An 18036-nucleotide genomic window follows, 5' to 3' on the forward strand; every position below is an offset into this window, starting at 1 on the left:
GGTCTGCTGCCACTTCAGCTTTCTGAATCCCGGTGAAACCATTACAAGTGAGAAGTATGCTCAACAAATGGATGAGATGCAATGCCTACAGCAAGCACTGGTCAACAGAAAGGGCCCAGTTCTTCTCCACATCGCCTGACTGCACATCGCACAACCAACGCTTCAAAAGCTGAAGGAATTGGGCTGCGAAGTTTTGCCTCATCCGCCACATTCACCTGACCTCTTGCCCACTGACCACCACTCCTTCAAGCATCTTGACAACTTATCGCAGGGAAAACGCTTCCACAACCAGCAGGATGCAGAAAATGCTTTCCAAGAGTTTGTTGAGTCCTTTTGCTACAGGAATAAACAAACTTAATTTTTCATTGAAAAAAATATGTTGGTTGTAATGGTTCCTATTTTGATTAATAAAAATATGTTTCAGCCTAGTTATAATGATTTAAAATTCACAGTCCAAAACCGCAGTTCCTTTTGCACCCATCTAATATTTAGCTGCCCAGAGGCTCCACCACTTGTAGATGTACGTTATGGAACAGCTAATATCAGTTGATATGGAAGGGAAGAGAACCTTGGAGGGTCTTATAATCCGCTATTGTATTTTCAGACTCCTAGTGAGGTATGTAACTTTTTCACAAGCCTTTAGTCACATCTAATCATCTGTCCTTACCTAACTGCAAGGTGATTGAGGAATGTGCTGCTTCTGTCTTCCTGGGGTCTTTAGAAGTCTTTATCACAATAACCTTGCTTTTTGGGCCATCGTTGATTAGATTGGGAGTGGACCTGTGATCCATTTGGGCCATTTGTATTGGTTTGTCAAGGAATTTGCTTTGGAACCCTGGAGACTGGACAGAGCACTGGAGTGCTCCTGTCATTCCGTGCGGACGCTTTTGATGTCCAGGCAGGAGTAGAGGTGTTGGCGTTCAGGTACATGAGTAATCGGAATACACATATGACTTAATTTGCCACACATTCTAAAAATGTGTGTGAAATAGATTACTCCCTAATAAAATGTAAGTTACTTAAAAGTGTTAGAAGGAATGGAAAGCCTTAATAACCCAGTACTGGTGAAGAAATAAAGAAATAATGAGGGACATACTCTTTCTTTTTTCCCCCTCATCTATTTTTTCTTTAGGAGGCATCAGGAACCAAACCCGGGGTGTTCCATGTGGGAGGCAGGTGCTCAACTGCTTGAGCCCCATCCACTCTGTTATACTCTTGTTTACAAGCCTTTAAAGTAATTGATGACTGTGATGTTACACATATTTCCAGAGGGAAAAAAAAGAATGAAACAAAAGGATGCCCTTTGAGGCTAGCATAATCCTGCCAGCAAAATCAGACAGAACACGTAGAAAAGAAAGCTATAGGCTGTTCTCATTTATCAGCCTAGTTGTAACATCCAAAATAAAATACTAACAAATTGACTCTCTATGCTGGACTCAGCCTGACCCTCTGTGCGGACCCCAGTCTCCCATAGCCGCCGTCCCCAGGCATGGCACAGGGCCTTGCTGCACTGTTTGCGCAGCACAGTACACCATCTTCAACTAAATGCTCCATGCTAAAGCAGGTGGCAAAACCATCCTCAGAGGCCTCTTGTCCATTTTTCAGGAGCATGGGATGATGGAGTCGATGTATACCTGGCAGGACCATAGCTGTTTAGCAGTATACATGAGCAGAAATAGAAATTTTGCCAATTTGAGAATTTACCCACGTCAGTTGGTATTGCTGGACCTTGAGAGTTATGACAGTAATGCACACGGTAAAGAAGAAATTGACAAGCCACTGACAGATACTGTGGCCCACAGTTGATGGGCACCTGGTTGAGTGTGACAAAGATCAAGTGGTGTGTGATGAAGCCTCGCCCTGTCGGAACATTAAAGTTCTATACTCAGAGCAATTTGGAAGTAGTCTCATCCTCAGTGGGAATGTTAATTTGGCAAAGAGTTACTTGGCATATACTTGTGCCATTATGGGCAGTGGGAAAGATTACACTGGCAAAGATGTACTGATTCTGAGCGATGGCAGTGGGGGCATCTCCCATGAGACGGTCAACCTGAAACCAAGGATGGTTGCTCTGTTGGGGTTGACCAAATGGTGATTGATGGTGTAAGAAATACATGTGAAAAACTTGTGGTAGCGTCTAAGACAACCTTAAAGGAGAATGCTGTCAGGTTCTAATAGATGACTGTATTATTCCAATACTGAAGAAGTATGCTAGAGAAGGGAGGAGGTTTGATTATATGATTAATGATTTGATAGCTGTTCCAATCTCCACGTCTCCAGAAGAAGATTCCACATGGAAGTTTCTCAGACTCAGTGAAAGTATTGAAACAGGATGGGAAGTATTTTACACCGGGAATGTGTCAAGATGATGGAAGCCCTGTTGCTGTATGAAGACCAGCTCTGGCACCTGTATTGTCGTGTGGAATTCTCAAAGGAGATTGTCTATGTCCCTCCCTACTTGGAGCTGTAGGTATTTTACACAATTTGGAGACACCTAAACCTTGAAGATTAGTAACACCTAGTCATGTGTTCTGCAAATAGCCATTCTGACCTTGTAGATGATGCTGAAACAAGTCAGGCAATTGATTGTGAATTCCTTTAAAGTTTTTTTTTTAGTTAAAAAAAAACAAAAACAAATGGAAAATGTGTGTTTTGATGAGTTAGGGTCTTATTTTTTGAAAGTCAACTAAAGGATGATTAGGTAGCCCAGTGAAGCCTGCTGAACGCACTGAACCCCTAGAGTGTGATTTTTGTTACTTTTTATTTCTGTGTGGGCTTTTTAATTTTGGTTTTAGTAAACCTTCAATTTGGATGTTTCATTAGGAAGAATGAACATCTTTATTTTATTCCTGAGGGAAGTCTTTGATAGTGTTAAAATTCGGTGCTTATAAGAGATTTAAGAAAATAAATAGCATTGCTTACATTAAAATTAAAAAAGAAAAAACTAGTAAATTGAATTCAACAGAATATTAAAACTGTAGCTAAAGCTAGCCAAGGAACACAAGGATTCAACCTTAGAGAATCCGTTAATGTCGGTAATACAGTATTAATAAATCAGAGGAGGAATGTAATATGTTCATCTTAATTGATGACCAGAAATTATTAGATAAAATTCAGTAACCGTTTCTGGTAGACTGGGTTTAAGAAAAGAAGGGAAACTTTCTCACTCTGATAAAGGGTAAAACTACTCAAGCCCCGAGTGGGTTTATAAACTGGGCTTTAATTCCTAGCAATGTGTCGGTATTAGTTCATCAGTAGTAACAAGCCTGCATGCTAAGACACGGTGTGAGTAATAGGAGAAAGTATTTGGTAGGGAAGAGGGAAGGGTATCTGTAATTCATGGACAGCTTCTCCAAAAATAAAGTGTATAAATTAAAAAAAAAATTGAGTATTTAGTATTCTTTATTTCATGGGAACTGTTTTACCAAGTGGGCTTGTGTGTGATGTCAGTTTACACTAGGGTTCATATAGACGGCTTTAAGGCCAGGAGGTCTAATCAACAGCAAGGAAATGAGTGTGGCTAAAAAAGAGGTATGTAGACTGGCCCCTGGAGGCACTCCTAACAGTCTGAGCAGGAGACTGAAAAACATATGCTGTTCTGGAAGCCAAAAGTACAAGCAGGTGGCAATACGTGATCATTTGTGTTAAATACCGTTGATAGGCCAAATAATCCAAGGATTGAGAAAGGTAGAGTCATTTGTTACCTTAACAAGAATAGTTTTGGTGAAAACCTAATTAGACTCATGAGATATTGGGCAGAGAAAAACTGGGGACAAAGTATACTTCTCTTGAAAAAGGAGGGGAGAAAAAGCATTAACCATAGGAGAAAGCAGAATCAAGAGAGGTTTTGTTGTTATTTAAGATGGGAAAAATAACAGTGTGTTGCTATATGGAAAGAATATCTTGTATAGTACACGAGAGAGAGGATGTAGCTAGAGCACAGTGGAGACTGGTCCTTGCTGGAAGCATGGTTGCTTCATTACATAATAAGAAAGGAACATCAGAGCTACGGAAGTTTTATCTACAGATGCAGCAGGAGCTTATGTACATTTTCTTCTTATGGCATGTATTTTCTCAGTGAGATGAAAAGCAAAGTCACAAGCTGAGAGTAAAAATGGTAGAGATGGTGTTGGAGGCTTGAGAAGATAGAGAAATGTGTGAAATGATCCCCTAGGTTAGACTGAAAGAGTAAATGGACCAAGAAATATTGTTGGGCAGCATTTACTGCCCACTTTAGCATAGTAGTCATTAATTTGAAGTAAGGCCAATCACCAGGGTTCCTTCTCCAGCCTTTTCCAGCTATAAAAGTGCAGATGTAGAGTAGGTACAGTTGGATCTCCAAACTAAGGTTTACTAGTTACTAAGCAGTGAAGCGTAATGAAGGCAGGGATGTTGAAAATATTTGTACCTGAACGATTGTGATGGACCATAGAATTTAAACTAAATAAGGAGAGGGGTGAGGACAGTGAGGTGAGGAGCCATGAAAGATAATAGGATCATTTGAAATTGTTTCTGGGGGGAGGGGCAGGGGAAGATAATAAAATCCATGTATTATATGTGCTAGTGATGTCAAAGGGTTGTTGGTATTAGGAGTGAGCTGGAAAGATGTGAAGTGATGATCAGAGAGTAGGATGCTTCATATTGAAATTATGGAAGCAGCTACAGTAATTATAATTATAATATTATATAACCAGTCTGGGGCATGCACATGGGTAGCTGAGATAGAGTAATTATTAGACCTGAGGGAGATCAAGAACTAAGAGGCCAGGAAGGTGTAGGAAGAGTCATCTCCCTTAATGTCGTGATCATCAAGAATTAGAGTAGTATTGGAGATAGTGGGTCATATAAAATAAAATCTTTATGGAATAAAGTGGGACTAGGACAAAGCTCCATGGAAATCTGCAAGAAACAGTAGTAGTAGGTGTTGTAAGATGACTGAGATTCAAAATCATGTTTGTTTGGTGTTAAGGAACGTGGGAGAGAGAGCCATCTCGAAGTAGCAAAGAAGGCCAGTACAGACAACGTAGCCGCAGGCCCAAAGGACAAGGAGTCTGGGAGAGAAGGTTTTCACCACTTGGGTGGCTTCAGGAGAAATAGTGTTCTCAAGTGCAATCACGTTTCAGCTTTAGGAGTTCTTAATCAGGAGTCCTGTGGCCTCACAGAATTCAGGGAGTCAGTTGGACTTAGGTGGGAGAAAATTACATTTTTATTGTCACTTATTTCTAACTGAAATTTAAAATGTTCTTTAATTATGAGTTAGCCAACACCAACAGTAGTATTAGCAGTACCTGTGACTATGTAAGTAAAAGAAATTACGTACTCTTATTACATGACACATAGTTGTAGCAAATAATTCAAAGTGTTATTTACGCTCATCGCTATTTCAAAAGTAGAGTAATTATTAGACCTGCCACTGGACTTTGTAATGCATTATTAAAAGAAAAACATATTACCCTAAGAAATTGTAATTTAATAACTATTTCAGTATAACTGGTTTCCTTTGTAATTGTATGTATTTTACTTTATAGTTTAAACACAATTCTGAGCAGAAGTGGTGTACAGTATTTCCCCATCAAAAATGTTAAGAACCCTTGAAAGTATGAAGGTGACTAGGCTGTTCAGGACAGAAGCACAATAAAAAGGTTTCAGGAGTTGGTGAGGGATGGGAGAAGATAGTCCTCAGAAGGTAATATATAGAAATTTATAGAAATTGAAGTTGAGTGTGAGGTTAAAAAGAATGACAGAGACAAAATATTAAATGAAAAAGTCAAGCTGCAACACAATGTATGGTGTGTAAAACACAAAAGTAGACACATATATATTTAAATACATAGAGGAAAGTGGATGTGGCTCAACTGATAGAGCGTCCAACTACCATATGGAGGGTCTAGGTATCAATTCCCAGGGCCTCCCGACCCGTGTAGTAAACTCGCCCACGTGCAGTGCCGTGGTGCACAAGGAGTACTGTGCCGCATAGGGGATCCCCATGCTCAAGGAATGCATCCTGCAAGGAGAATCACCCTGCATGAAAAAGGCACAGCCCGCCCAGGAGTGGCACCACACACATGGAGAGCTGATGTAGCAAGATGACACAACAGAAAAGAGACAGTTTCCCAGTGCCGTTGGATAATGGAAGTGGATGCAGAAGAACACACAGCAAAATGGACAACAGAGAGCAGACAACAGGGGAGAAGGGGAGAGAAATAAATAAAAAATAAATCTTAAAAAAAAAATACATAGAAAAAATTTAGAAGGTCACAAAATAGTAATAGTGGTTACCACTGAGAAACTGAGGGGATGGGGCAGCATCGAGAAGTGGGAAGAGGAAAGTTCACTTTTTCTTTCTGTATTGTTTGAATTATTTACTATGGACATATATTATGTATAAAAAAGCAATAAGGGAAACGGACTTGGCCCAGTGGTTAGGGCGTCCGTCTACCACATGGGAGGCCTGCTGTTCAAATCCTGGGCCTCCTTGACCCGTGTGGAGCTGGCCCATGCGCAGTGCTGATGAGTGCAAGGAGTGCCCTGCCACGCAGAGGTGTCCCCCTGTGTAGGGGAGCCCCACGCGTGAGAGAGCCACCCAGCATGAAAGAAAGTGCTGCCTGCCCAGGAATGGTGCCACCCACACTTCCCTTGCCGCTGATGACAACAGAAGCGGACAAAGAAACAAGATGCAGCAAATAGACACAGAGAACAGACAACCGGGGGAGGGGGGGAATTAAATAAATAAATCTTTTTTAAAAAAATAAATAAATAAAAAAGCAATAAGTTACTTTTAGGGGACTCCCCTATTTTCCTTAGTATATATTCTCTGGTATTCTTGCAGAACAGTTAAGGGTTAGGCCACTCTGTTCTCCAGGAAACTCACTCATGTATTCTTTTTAGGAATGTTGTCCAGAACATGAATTTTTGTTTTTTTTTTTTTTTTTTACAGCAGGATGAGATGGGTACCTTAGGGAATACTTTTAGCTTTGGGGTGCTGTCATGAAGCAGTCAACCTTGTGTAAACCCTTTAAAACATTTGGCTTTTGTAATGAAGTAAATGGGAAACTGGAAACCTCATCTCCAGGAACTCTCCTAGGAGTCAGATCATGCCTGGGGCAGGGAGCTGTGAAGTCATCCAAGGATTAATAAGCACGTCTTGTCAAATGTAGTAAAACTTTGTAGTACTTCTCGAGTTGAGTGGCTATTGCTGGTGTACAGGGAATCCACTGATTTTTTTCCCATTACTGTGTATATAGTCACCATACCGAACTCATTTATTAGTTTTTCTAAATTTGCCAATTTATACTCTTGACTTTTCTAGGTTGATGATATGTTCTGCAAAGAGTACAAAATTTGACTTATCCTTTCAAATATTATACCCTTTTTTCTTTAACATCTCTTATTCCATGGGCCAGGGCCTCCAGTCAAGTGTTTTAATAGTAACATTAAAAATGAGCTCTTATTAAGAGAATGAAAATATGAACAACAGACCGGAAGAAAATATTTACCCAACACATATCTGATAAAAGTCTCATATCCAGAATACACCAAGAACTCTTGTTTTAGTTTCCCAGCTGCTAAAACAAATACCATACAATGGGTTGGCTTAACAGCAGGAATTTATTGGCTCAGGCTCATGGTTTTTGAGGCTGGAAGGTTTGCTTGCTTCCTCCTAGGGTCATTATCTCCTGGCTCGCCAGCAACCTTTGGGGGTCCTTAGCTTCTCCCTCACATGGCGATGTACATGGCAGCTTCTTCTCCTTTCTCTTCTGGGTTCTCTTGACTTCCTTCTTCAGGATTTCATTAACTTCCAACTTCTTGCTATTGCTGTGGCTCCTCCATGCCCAATTTTCTTTGCTTACAAGGACCTTACCATATTGGATTAAGACCCGCCCTCAGTTTGGGCACACCTTAAGCAATAGCATCTTCAAAGGTCCTATTTACAAATGGGTTCACACCCACAGGACCATGGCTTGGGACCTGAACATGCCTTTCTTTCGGGGACATGACTCAACCCCCAACAACTCTTAAAATTCAACAATAAGAAAACAAATAACACAATTACAAAATGAGCAAAATATCAGAGCAGACACTTCACCAAAGAAGATATATGAAAAGATGTTTAGCATTTATGCCATTAGGGAATTGCAAATTAAAATAGCAGGGAGAATCCACAACACACCTATTAGAATGCTAAAATCCAAAATATTGACAACACTAAATGCCAGCAAGGATGTGGCGCAACATGCACTCTTTGCTGGTGGGAATGCAAAATAGTCTAGTCATTTTGGAAGACAGTCTTGACTTTTTCTTACAAAGCTAAATAGAGGCTTCCTATATGATCTGACAGTTATGCTCCTGGATGTTTATCCATATTAATTAAAAACTTGTGTCCACAAAAACCTGCACAGAAATGTTTATAGCAACTTTATTCCTAATTGCAAAACTTTGGAAGCAACCAAGAAGTCCATCAGTAGATGAGTGGTTAAACAATCTGGTACATCTTTACAGTGGAATATTGTTTCGTGATAAAAAGAATATGCTATCTAGCCATGAAAAGACATTAAGTGCATATTCCTAAGTGAAAGAAGCAAGTCTGAAAGAGGTACATAATGTATAATTTCAACTATATGTCATTCTGGGAAAGACAAAACTGTAGAGACAGAAGAAAGATCAGTGGTTGACAAGAGTTCCAGAAAGGAAGAATAGGAGGAGCACAGGGCATTTTTAGGGCTTTGGAAGCTATTCTGTATGAATATGGCAGACCTGACATCATGCATTTGTCAGAATCCAAATAACAGTACAATACAGAGTGAACCCAAATGAAAACTATGGGCTTAGTTAATATATCAATATTGGTTTGTCATTGGTAACAAACGTACCACACTAATACAAGATGTTAGTAATAGGAGAAAGTATGTGGCAGGGAAATGGGATATAGGAGAATTTTCTGTAATTTCTGGGCAACTTTTCTGTAAACCTGAAACTCCAAAATAGGAAGTCTATTTATTTAAAAACATGAATTCCATTAAAGTATATGGTGAACTAAATATTGTTTCATGTAAAATGGTAGATGGAAATGAACTTCTTCTTTTAGGCTGGGTGGTATAGGTTAAAAAACCTCTGAAGCCTTTTTCTTTTCACAGACTTCATCCTAAGCCCTGTCTTATTTTATTATTCACACAACTGAAATGAAAAATTTGTTCACAAATAATATCCCCCCCACCCCTTACCCCTGAGTTTAGGAGGCAGTATAGAGCAGTATTCAAGCCTTTGCCTTGGGACTGGAATGGAGACACAAACTCCTGGGGGTATACAAGCATGTGGATTATTTCAGGTGAACCCATTTCTAGACCCTAAACTCTTTCCTCTGATCTCCTTGTGACCCAGTCTCTCAAGCAGTTTATCCTTTCTGACAATCTGATACCACCATTGCCCTGTTCCATTTTACAAAGGATGGCATAACTTTTCCCCTATACCTGTTTTTACCATGATGCATATGCCTTGTGGTAGAAAAACCTCAGGAGTGAGAGGGGTGTCAAGATAATTCAGTGGGAGAAAGAATAGTCTTTGTCAACAAATGGTGCTTGGGATAACGATATCGCATTACAAAAGAAGGAAATTAGATACCTACCTCACACCATATATAAAAATTAATTCAAAATGGATTAAAAGAGCTAAAAGCCATAAAGATCTTGGAGGAAAATGTAGGTAAAAATCTTTGTGACCTTAGATTGGGCAATCATTTCTTTGATTGTGACACCAAAAGCACAAGTAATCAAAAAAAAAAGTAGGTAAACAGGACTTCATAAAATTTAACAACTTTTATGTTTCAAAGGATACCCATTAAGAAAATGAAATGACAACCCACATTTGCAAGTCATATATCTCGTTGGGGACTTGTACCCAGAATATATTAAGACCTCTACAGTAATTGATAACCCAGTTAAAAAATGTGCAAAGGATTTGAATAGACATTTCTCCAAAGAAGATGTATAAATGGACAATAAACATTTGAATATATGGTCGGTGTCATTAGTTATTAGAAAAATGTAACTCAAAAGAAACCACATTGGGATACCACACACCTGCTAGGGTGGCTGTTACTGAAAAGACAGATAAAAAGTGTTGGAGAGGACATAGAGAAATCTGAACCTTCATACACTGCTGGTGGGAATGAAAAATGATGCAGCCACTTTGGAAAACAGTCTGGTGGTTTTTCAAATGGTTTACCAGAGTCACTAAATGACCCAGCATTTCTACTCCTAAGTGTATCCCCCAGAAAATTGTAAACATTTCTATACAAGAATGGATATGCGAATGTTTACAGTGGATGCTTTTGGGTTTATAGCCAAAAAGTACAAACAATCTAAATGTCCATGAACTGATGAATGGATAAACAGAATGTTTTTTATCTATACAATGGAATAATATTTAGCCATGAAAAGAAATGAAATACCGATATATGTCACAGCTGTCACAGTGAGGTTAGACTTTGTAAACATTATGCCAAGGTGAAAGAAGCTGTATACAAAAGTGCACATGTTGAATGATCCCATTTATATGTAATGTCCAGAATAGGCAAATCCTTATGAGAAAGAAAGTAGATTAGTGGGGTGGGGGTCGGGAGAAGGGATTTTGACTCGTAATGGTTATGAGGTCTCATTTTGCAGTGATGCAATGTTTTGGAATTAGTTAGTGCTGATGGTTGCACAACTTTGTTAGTATATTGAAAACCACTGAGTTGTGCAGTTTCAGAGGGTGAATTATACACTGGAAAGAGGTGTCAATCTCAGGAAGCTCCCAAAGTGTCAACTTAAAATATTGGTGTCGGTGTTGAGAAAGCAAGTGACATTCATTTTGGGAGAAGAAATCCTTCAGTGTTTTCCTGATTTTTAAATTTCAACAGAATTGAAGGATCTTCTGTTTCATTTTTAAAAATTGATTGACTTCTTAGCTGCTACATTGTTAAAAATATATTTTTGATGTTAAATCACTAGATCTTTCAACAGAGAAGGAATTTTGAATACTGTCTGACCTCACCATGTATTACAAAATTCCTTCCATTCCCATTTACCTAATTATATGAACAAGATTTCCTAGTGCTTTCTTTAAAAAAAAAAAGGTAATAAATGCACTGAGTCATGATGTCTCATTTTAGTAATAATTATTCAAACAAGTACATGAATTAATCGAAAGAAAAAGTCCTATCCATCTCATGGAGAGATATATTTCCAATAAAACTTTACTTTTAATGTTAATTATTTGCCAAATCTGTATATTTCATTTTTATCAACTGTGTACAGCAAGTAATTGTCATGATGAGTGAATCCAACAAATATTTTGTAAATACTTAGAGGTTTTTTTTTATGGTCAAAGGAAATTAAAATTTTTTTCCATTTAAATTTCAGAGATGTTTGATTAATATCATTTCAAGCATAAAAATTATTACATGTGGGACATAGTGTAATGGAAATATGAATTCAAGGAAAAAAGAATGATTTGAAATTTTTTCAGTTTAAAATGGATCATGGCAGGTGTTACACTACAATAGTATTTAGATTTTGTTGAACAGATTGAAGAGCAATGTTACAGATTTATTTAAAATGTCAGTATTTTAATATGCCAGAAATCATATATTTTTTGCACATATGTGAGTTGTGATACAAGATTTCAGATGTCACTTGAAGAATGTGTGAAGATTTTCACAGTTATATTTGGGGGTACAGAAGCCAAAAAAAGCTGCAGGCTACTGGTCAGGTGCTCAGGCTTTGGATGTCAGGTAGTCCTGGGTTCAGGTTGTCTCTTCTGCTTGTTGGCTAGGCAGATAATCTCTCTAAGCCAGTTTTGCATCTCTAAAAAGAAAGATATAGCTCACTGGGCGCTGAGAGGGTTAATTAAATAAGGTCAGGTAAGCAAGATCAGCTGGCATAGCACCCAACAGGCACTCTGCTAACCACTCACATTTATTCAGATATTACTATATACAAGGCACTTTTCTAAGTGCTTCACACATGGTGTCTCTTTACTCTTCCCAGAATCTTTGAGGGAGAAATTACTATTCCTGCTCTGTATAGAGGTGTAAAATACCGGGCTGATGCTGTGGAGAGGAACAGAATTTGGTGATGAAGAGCACCAACTGTGGAGCCATACCTGGGTTTGAATCCTGGCTTTGCCACTTACGAGCAGTGTGGCCTTTTACTAAACTATATAATTGCTCTGTGCTCAGTTTCCACATCTGGAAAAATGGCGTAATAATAGTACCTAAGGCAAGGATTAACTTCTCCATGACTCTCTCTTGCACGTTTCCTTGGTAAATACTCAGTGAGCTATCTTCAGGATTCCATAGAGTAGTCTGCTGCTCTAGTCCTTTCTGAAAACTCTTCTGCCTGTACTTACTGATCCTATTCTTTTTTGGTCATCACTGCAGTCTTTTTCCACAACTACTCTTTTAATTGGACTATCATTATTACCTTGTTGTCCTTCCAGGTTTTACACACACACGTGGTGGTGGAAACAAGGCAAAAGAAGATTAGTTGGATCTATGTTTTGTGATTCCAGGATTTTGTATTGTAAGTTGATGTACTTGGAAAACCAAAAGAAGAGTTAAAAGGTACAGCACTGGGTCAGAATGCCTTAAATGACAACGTCACATTCAGTTGAATAATGAAGGGTACCAGTATTATATAGGTACAGGATTTCTGATTTTCTGTTTTTACATTTTCTGGCCAATTTTGAAAATATGCTACTGTAAGATAGAATTCAATTTATTTAAAATACCAAGTAGAATAAATAGTACAGTTGGTGTATAAAATTTTCCAGTGCTGTCATAGCAAGTTATCATAAGCTTAGAGGCTTAAACACTAGTGTATTATGTCATAGTTCTGTAAGTCAGATGTCTGACACAGATGGTCTCACTAGGCTAAAACTAAGGTGTCCACGGGTTCCTTTCTGGAGGCTTTGGGGGAGAACTGATTCTTTGTCTTTTCCAGCTTCTGGTAGCTAGCCACATTGCTTGGCTCCTGTCCTCCTTCCTCCCCATCTTCAAAGCCAGCAGGTCTCATCCTTCTAACCCCTCTTTGTCATTCCCTCTTCTCTCCCCCTCTAACCCCCACTGCTCTCTCTCTCTCTCACCACAGCCGGTTTGAAAGGTTCCTTCAACACTCCATGGTCAGATTGGGCCACCAGGATAATCCAGGGTAACGTCCCCATCTCACATCTCCCCTTAATCACATCCGTAAAGGCCCTTGCCATGTGCAGTCACATATCCACAAATGCCCAGGATTAGGAGATGGACGTCGCTGCAGGCCATTATTCTGTTACCACAGTTGGTTTTTAGTCAGTTTCAAAATGTTAAACCATTAACTTTATTTATTTGATACTGGTAAGGTCTGCAGTAGTGAAGTGGTAAGACTACGGAGTTGGAATCAAATCTTAGTTCTGCTTTGTGTCAGCACTGTGGCCATAAGCAAATTATTTACCTTTCTGTACTTGTTTACACTTTGGTAAAATGTGAGTAGTAATTTTTACTGGTATCTGTAGTCAAGAGATGTGGCTTTTTGTCCTCATTTTCCTACCATTCTCTTTGTGACTGTCTCCTAATTAAGGGATTATGTGATCTACCTGAGTTACAAGGTTGTTGCAAGGATCACAGTAAGTCATTGAATATAGAAGTGCTTTGAAATGTATAAAAATCATATAAAATTTTGGTGGTATTAATTTTAGAATGTCTTAAAATTTTTGTTGGTGAGAATGTCAAAAGATCCTTTGATACATGGCTAGCAAACCTTTTTTTCAGGTTTCTATTCTAGATTTTCAAACTCACTTATCTCTTTTATTAAAGTAGGGTAAATGTAAAAGTAACATGAGAATTAAATGCATATAACTTGTGTGATTCTTTCAGTCACGAGGATTTTGAAAATTTTATCTAGATTATTTTTATTCTTATTTATTTCCTCGTCTGCAGACTCCTTAGGGCAGGGGTTCTTGGTTCTTAACGAGGTCTGTAAGATTGAATTGAAGTTCAAAAAAATGTTACTCTTGTAGGGAGGTGTTGGTTCTGTTGGTTCGGTGGTTAGGGTGTGATAGTTAATAAATAATACAGTGTATAGTTTGGACTTAGTAAGGGGTCCGTGGTTTTCAGTCTGACTGGCAAAGGGGTCAGTGGAACAAAACAGGTTAAGAACCCCTATCTGAGGGTGGTAATTACCATCTTTAAAGTAGATGCAAAATAAATACTAAGTCCACCTTGTGTTAGTAGGACTAATTGTTCTTAAAACCTGAGCTTTATTTTTTTATTTTTTATTTTTTAGTATCTTTTCAAATGTCTTTTTTAAACTCTATTTTGTGCGTTTAATCATTGAAAATGTAAACAGTTAAAAACTTAAAAGAAAAAATTGATAAAAACATACATTTCTCAATTAAATGAGCTGTATTTTTAATCTTGGGTAGCAGACAGTTTTATTCAAGTAGCAAAAATAAAGTCTTCATTTATAATTGGCTTGTTTATGTACTCAGTTTTTCGCATCAAAATCCCACTATATGTTAAACAAAAATAATTTTTAAAGAGTGATTTGATTTCTTTGGGTTTTTTCCCCCCTTATGCTGTAATAGTGAATACATCTTTTTCCTCTAAGTAGCACAAGATGCCATTTTAAGAGGTTAAATTACTTTCAAAATGTTGATGTGAAGGAGGAGAGAAGGAAAAGAGATCAAGTTACACATTCTTTGTTCCAGAGCCTACCACTGCACTTCAACTTTGGAGACACTCTGGCTAGGCTAGAATATGCGTTTGCCACAATATCTTTAACCCTGCCCCTGACTTAGGGAGCAAGAACCTTAGCCATTTTCCCTGATACAGCCTCCAAAAAACTGTTGTATCTTAAATAGTTATGAAAGTTGCTACCTTTTCTTTCTTTTAAAGTCTTTATATTCATGTTGTTCAGCATCCCAAGCAAATATAAAGATTATTTGTATATTCAAAGGAATTTTTTTAAAAAAAAGATACTTTCTTTGAGAGGCATAAAATGTTATATTTTAATATTGCAATTGGAGTTAAATTTAGAGAGTATTTTAAATTGTATTTTGAGGGAAAATTTTCTTGGCCTTTTAAAATGGCATGGATTGGGCTGTTTTTATGTTTCAGAAGAGTTAGTAAAAGCAGTTACAGTATTTCTTTTGTTCTGTTTCCTTGCTGCTCTTAGATCAGTGAAGACTTTCAAAATATTTTTTTCACGTAAAAACTGACAAAATCCGAGTATCATTTGACTTATGTTATTTTTTCAGTTCAGTATCAATTAGAATATAGATCCTTTTTATTTTAATCTTTAAGGAATGGTTTAAACAATTTGTTAAAATTCATATTTCACAAACATGTTTACATGTAACTAGTCCCATTTCTGAGGGTTTAAAAAGCTTAAGCATTATTTTATAAAGTTAAACATTTTCAGTTCATTAAGAGGTGTTGCATTTTTTCTCCTTTCTAGGCGATTTTAAGTATTAATGTTTCATTGATTTGCTGCTAAAGAAAGTTGCTGTAATTAGTATTCAGAATTCTATCACAGAAATAGAGTCTCAATCATTTCAGTATTTTGTAAGTGTACCATTTCACTTTACGATATAGAAAGTTAAGTGTCGTCAACACTTTAAAAAATTTTTATTTTTAGATCTTTATTGTGGTAACAGACACAAAATTTCCCATTTTAACTACTTGCAAGTGCACAGTTCAGTGGTATTAAAATATAGTGACAATATTGTATTAAATCATGACCATCCATTACCAAAACTTTTACATCACCCCAAGCAGAAACTCCATACCCTGTAAACAATAACACTCCGTTCCCCCTCCCCATCCCTTAACCGTCCGCCAGCTATTTCATGAGTAGAATCATACATTTGTCCTTCTGATCTGGCTTACTTTACTCAACCTGATGTCTTTTTTTTAATGAATTTTTTTTAAAAGAAGCTTTAGATTACATGAATGTTACATAAAAAATATAGGCGTTTCCCATATACTCCACCTCGTCCCCCTCCCACACTTTCCCACATTTACAACACAGCACGATGTCTTCAGGGTTCATCCATGCTGTCACATGTGCCAGAACTTCATTCCTTTTTTACAGCTGAATAATACTGCATTGTTATTCAATGAAGTTATTATTCAAAATAATACATTTTATTTATCCATTCATCTGTTGATGAATGCTTTGGTTGTTTCCACCTTTTGGCTCTTGTGAATAATGCCACTGTGAACATTAGTTTGTAAGTGTCTGTTCCTGTCCCTTTCAGTTCTTTAGGATAGTGTTTATAGTGCTTTAACGCATACCTTCAGAATTTCTAACATTTTTAAAAAGAACCGCTTCGTTGTTACAAAGCAGTTTGTCTTTTACCTCCCCAGTTATATTGAGATTTTGCTCAAAAGTGAGTTTTTACTTAAACTTACACACCTTTGATTAGATTAGATCCCTGTCAAAGTTTGTTGTAGTACCCTGTTTATAATTTCCTTCGTGACGCTTAGGGTAATTGTGATTGAATTAAAAACCATAAGCTGTGGCTGGGGAATCTTGGTTCATCATGTCACCAGGCCTAGCGCATGTGTTCAATAATTTGTTTGTGGCAGCAGCAATGGTTTTTTTTTTAGTTCTCTTTACAGTAATAATAATAATAATAATAAAATAAAAACCAACCTTGGTTTTTCCAAAACTTTGTGTTTTAAGGACCCTGAAGAAAAGCTTATTAACCAAAAGGAAAAGAAGATGTCAAAATTACTTGTCTTGAAAATAATTAATGACTATTTCAGTGATCTGATCATCAGGGAAGATCAAACAAACTGCAGAATTTAAGGAGCTGAAGTTAAGGTTTTAGCTCATTTTTTCAAAGGATATTATCCTTTAATGTCTTTACTTTGTATTTTTGTGATTGTGATTTAAGATGGTTGTCTGCTCTCTGTGTCCATTTGCCGTGTGTTCTTCTGTGACTGCTTCTATCCTTATCAGTGGCACTGGGAATCTGTGTTTCTTTTTGTTGTTGCATCATCATGTGTGTTAGCTCTCTGTGTGTGCAGCGCCATTCCTGGGCAGGCTGCACTTTTTCTTTCGCGCTGGGCGGCTTTCCTTTCGGGGTGCACTCCTTGTGCATCGGGCTCCCCTACGCGGGGGACACCCCTGTGTGGCAGGGCACTCCTTGCGCGTATCAGCACTGCGCCAGCTCCGCACGGGTCAAGGAGGCCCAGGGTTTGAACCGCAGACCTCCCGTGTGGTAGACGGACGCCCTATCCATTGGGCCAAGTCAGCTTCCCCATAATTATTCTTGATTAATGATATCTGTCAAAAAAGCAAGCCTAACCAACCATTTCTGATGGGTTCTGAGAAACAAAAAGAGAGATCTTTTTAAATTATTGCAACTTGTCTGTAAAATGAGATGATAAAATCTACTTCACAATGTAATTTAAGCTTTAATGAAATATCCAGAGTGTAAAAAGCTTAATAATGTGCCTGGCATAATGTTGGTTGCTCTATAAATGTTAATTTATCATACTTCTTGATATAAGAAAACTCCCTTTCTCAGGAGTTATTATAAATTTAAAGGTAAATTTCTATCCCATCCCACAACAGTATCAAATGCAAATATGTATGTTTCTGTAAACAAAAGGGAAGAGGTTAATGGCAGTTGGGGAAGGCAGCTAACCTTACTCTGAATCTCTGAATGTGTATTTTATAGAATTGCAATATCCTATCCTGGAGGGAAGAATTCCTGAAAACTATAAAAAGAGTGAAAGAGGACGAGCATATGCACTCACCAGGATTCTGTAACTTAGAATTGTACAGTCATAAGTGACTTGTCAGTTGCATGTGCTCTACACATGTATTAGTCAGCCAAAGGGGTGCTGATGCAAAATACCAGAAATTGGTTGGTTTTTATAAAGGGTATTTATGTGGGATAGGAGCTTACAGATCCCAGGCCATAAAGCGTAAGTTACTTCCCTCACCAGAGTCTTATTTTCACGTGTTGGAGCAAGATGGCTGCTGATGCCTGCAAGGATTCAGGCTT

General features: G+C 37.9%; 1 protein-coding gene and 1 pseudogene across 2 annotated transcripts in view; both read left to right on the top strand.

Moving 5' to 3' along the window:
- The window catches only part of BMPR1A (bone morphogenetic protein receptor type 1A), a 153133-nt gene that overhangs the window by 27227 nt on the left and 107870 nt on the right, over positions 1-18036 (top strand). The gene's annotated exons all lie outside the window — the stretch shown is intronic.
- On the top strand, positions 1784-2512 carry LOC131278953 (spermine synthase pseudogene; annotated as a pseudogene).

This window comes from Dasypus novemcinctus, chromosome 6 (assembly GCF_030445035.2).
Source record: "Dasypus novemcinctus isolate mDasNov1 chromosome 6, mDasNov1.1.hap2, whole genome shotgun sequence".
Classification (NCBI taxonomy): Eukaryota; Metazoa; Chordata; class Mammalia; order Cingulata; family Dasypodidae; genus Dasypus; species Dasypus novemcinctus.